The sequence below is a fragment of the Meles meles genome, chromosome 13, assembly GCF_922984935.1.
Source record: "Meles meles chromosome 13, mMelMel3.1 paternal haplotype, whole genome shotgun sequence".
Classification (NCBI taxonomy): domain Eukaryota; kingdom Metazoa; phylum Chordata; class Mammalia; order Carnivora; family Mustelidae; genus Meles; species Meles meles.
In genome coordinates, this window is record NC_060078.1 from 5,592,517 (window position 1) to 5,596,398 (window position 3,882).

The window sequence follows — 3,882 nt, forward strand, 5'->3', positions numbered from 1 at the left end:
GTTAATGATCAAGCTGGAAGAATGCGAAGTCTCACCATTTCCTCTCCTCTTTTATCAACATGTGACTTGGATTTTCTAGAACTAGATCCTTAGTGGTAACTTATTAAGGGGTAAATCAAAGTTTGCTTTAAGAGAAAAGTAAACACACCCAACTTTCCATACGATGCCGGACCCCGGGTCCACTTCCTGCTTCTGCTGTTGACTCGGGCTGTAATCACAGATAAGCAGCTGCACACTCAGGGCCCGGGGCGGGAATCCCGGCATCCGCATGCCCCCCGCAGGACTGGGGTCTGGAGACGCTGTCTCCAGCGGACTGTGCGGGCTTCGGCGAGGAAACCCGGACAAGAGGTGAAGACTCAGGCTGCACGGCTCCACCAGCCAGGAGCAGCTACTTGTCCTTGCATCTCTCTTGGCAAGGAAAGGGGTCGCTGATTTGTCCCATTGCCAATAAACCCTGCTGCCCTTTGGCTCTGAACGCACCGTGATTATTGGGAGGGAGGTGGGCAGGGCTGCACTTTTGGACCCAGGGGGCAGGGAGGATAGGAACAAAGTTGACAAGAGTAAACTTTAATCACACAGTGAACATTTTCAAGGAACAAATAAAAATAGCCAGAAGTGGGTCAGCACGGCCACTGAGGTTAGTGGCCGGAAATTGGGGCAACGTCCCGGGTAGAGGAATAAAAGTTTATTTTGTGAATACAAACTCATACCCTCTTTCCGATCCCATTGCCTGTTTTCCCCTTTTGGCTTCTCCTCTCCATCTTTTGGACACACGAGAAGCGCACGCACGTGCACAGAGCGGAAGGGAACAGTGCGGGGTCGAGTCCTGCTCCGTCTTCTCGATCCCGATCTCCCTCCTCTCTCCTGAGGCTGCAGTAGAAGGAACTTTTAGAGCTCCCACTAGAGCGGCAGGCGGGACGGAGATGGAGTACACGCTTCACCTGTCTTCAAGGTGTCTCTGATGTCGGCGCATGTGGGTTAAAGGGGAAAAGGTAACGAAGCAGAAGAAATGTCCTGAGTGTTTTTCCTGTTCCTGAGCAGGCCCGCCCCATGCCAGCATCCTCCTTGTCACGGCCCCTGTGGCTCTGTGCCATCCCACGTACCATACACACAGTAGGCACGCCCGCGTGCCCTCAGACGCACACAGATGATACACGTGCGCATGCACAGGCACACGCATGCCCGGTGCTCACGCACACACACTGTCCAAACACACACACGGCACTCACGCGCACACACCATAGATATGCATAACACAGAAAGTGGCTTTCGTCCCCTCGGTAACCTTAAACTTCGGGCAGTGATTAGCTCCCACACTTGGCAGGATCACATTTCCTTGTGGCCTCAGTGGCATGACTGGGCCAGACTTACTGGGCTTACCAAAAAGAGAAAGGGCAGTAAAGTCTGACATGCAAACATCCTGGGCAGATGATCAGGGCCAAGACAAGGGAATCAGGAAAATGGGTTCGTTTGCTGAGACTCAGCGGGTGACACCGGTCCTTTACTGGAACACGAAAACGTACACATCTTCCTTGCGTTATTTTCTTTGAATTCACTGAAAAATAAAAGGAACTCGTGGGCTGGGCCAAACAGCATAGATAACACACGTGTGTGTGTGTGTGTGTGTGTGTATGGAAATGTACATAGACACACGCATACACATAAACGTGCGTACACACTTAAGGCATGTAACAAAGAATACAGCCATAAGGATTCTAGAAGGAACTTGGGTGTGGACGTAGCTTCCACCCGTTTGCCCTCTGTCTCCCCTGGACGGAGAGCAGGCGTAGCAACACGTCAAGCCCACCAGGCTGTCCCCCCGATTCTTCTCCAGGGCAGACAGGAGGACTCCTTTCTGCAGCTTAGTTTGAAGGCAGAATGTTTGCAAGGCCTAGGACAGCCCATGCATCTCGCTGGTGGAACTTTCTGCGCTGTGGTCAGTTAGCTGTGTCACACCGGAATGGCATCTGTTTTCATGTTTCAGAACACGACCACGTATACTGGGAGCTGTTGCCCAACTGAGCCTCCCAGTTGGCCGGGAGAGGGCTCGGTTTCCGGAAGGATGCAGCATTCACCTGGGCTTTAAGCTCCCAGGAGGCTGAGGACACGGAGAAGTTCCAGAGTGTTTTTCAAAAATCATCCGGTTTTTAAAGATCTGCTTGTTAGGAATCCAGCCTCAAAGGTAGATTAATCACAGACTCACTGAAAAATGTGCAAGAACGGATGACTTTTTTTTTTTAGCATGGGGTTTTCAGGGTGGGATTTTTGAGGAGTGGGAGGGAGGCTACGCAGTGAAGATAAACTCCTTCAGAGCATGGGCAAAATTCCCTTTTCAATTACCAGTTTAAAAAAAAATGACAAAGTCACACAAGAGAGGAAATGAAAAGGGAAATTTTTAGACTTCTCATCCGTCCAGAAAGCCCCGGGCCTGTTTCAGAAGCCAGTCAGGGCAACTGTCGGGCCTGCGGTCACCGCGCTGCAATCCCAGGAGGCCTTGCGTCACCAGCCATTATATCAATAAGGAAGCAGGATCACCTAACCACAAGCCAGCTTCTTTTCTAAGCCCACATGTTGCTCTAGAGGGTTTTTAAACAAGAGACTTTCCTGTTTTTGAAACCTGTGAATCCACAGGTCTTACAGGTTACTCAAATTACCTTATCACTTGTAGCAACCATGGCATGAATTTCAAAACTGCTTACTCCAGCCCTCCCCTCCCCTCACTACAGACATCCATTTACTCACCGAATCCTTATTTACAGGATCGTGTTTCCAACGGCTGACACAGAAGAAAAACATACTAGTTATACATTAAGCTTTACGGTTAAGGCCTCTGTGCCAGGCCCTGTCCAAACGGTATTTATTCACCGGCCAGAAGGCCGGAGAACCACCCTGGAGAAAACCCAACAGAAGAGGTTTTGCAGCCAGATCAGCGTTCCTTAATACGGCCGTGCTATTTTTCATGCAAACACGGACAGGCGCGTGCAAATGGAGTGTACGAGATCATCACGACTCATGGGGAAGTAATTATATTTATCGTAGGATGTGCAGCAACCCTATTGGAAAATCTGTAACACAAGCAGAAGGCATCCCGAACCACCTAATGAGGTTCCTGGAAAATAAATGTAAAAAGACGTGGGTAGAGGACTCCATGGGACCGTCCAATTTAAGTCCTCCGTGGTGTGCAAGTCAGCCTTGTTTTTCTCTTGAGCGAAAAAAAAAAAAAGTTCAGATTAAAGAGTGCAGCAGAGAACCGATGAACTAAAGCCACAAACAAACCTCTCTCTTTCCTGCTCCACACAGCAGCTCGAGAGAGATGTGCCAAACCCAACAACTGCATTTGATAGCCATCTCCTGGTTTAACTTCGACCCTGGCCAGGGGCCACTTGGCGTTGCTCAAGGAATGGCTGCAGAATTCGTCCTGAGCTCCCTTGCTAGAAGCGTCCACCTTCACTGGGTAGACCTGAAGTTAGCAGATGGGGGTGCAGGTTCTGTTTTCAGGAACGGCCCAGTGCAGGCGAGCATGAACGACCGGTGAACTTTACCCTACAGCCAGTGACCTCTAAGCTGACTTCACAGAATCCACATGGCAATCGTGAATCTAGCAGACACTTATCTAACCTCACACTTCTCGGTCTTTGGGGGTTAGAATCAACACTTAGCTCATCAAAAAAACATGTATCTCCCCAAAAAGAACCTGCCCTCTGTTTGTGCACACTGGTATGGTGTTTATCTTATTTTGTTTTTCTGCATTCCAATCCATCTGCTAGCACTGAAACGTTGAGATAGTCACTAGCAGGCCAGGACGCTGTGATTTTTACGCTTGAGGGAAGGTTCTTGCAAAATATTAAAGATTCTCTCCTATGACATGGTAAGTGTGAATGG

The 3,882-nt window shown here is 49.4% G+C and overlaps 1 long non-coding RNA gene across 1 annotated transcript; it reads right to left on the reverse strand.

The window, feature by feature from the left end:
* Positions 1-445: 445 nt before the first annotated feature.
* On the reverse strand, positions 446-3,645 carry LOC123955529. Its single transcript, XR_006821299.1, has 3 exons — positions 2,743-3,645; positions 1,381-1,555; positions 446-958 (listed from the first exon to the last, which is right to left on the reverse strand). It is a non-coding gene; the product is annotated as an uncharacterized LOC123955529 (long non-coding RNA).
* Between the last annotated feature and the right edge of the window lie 237 nt (positions 3,646-3,882).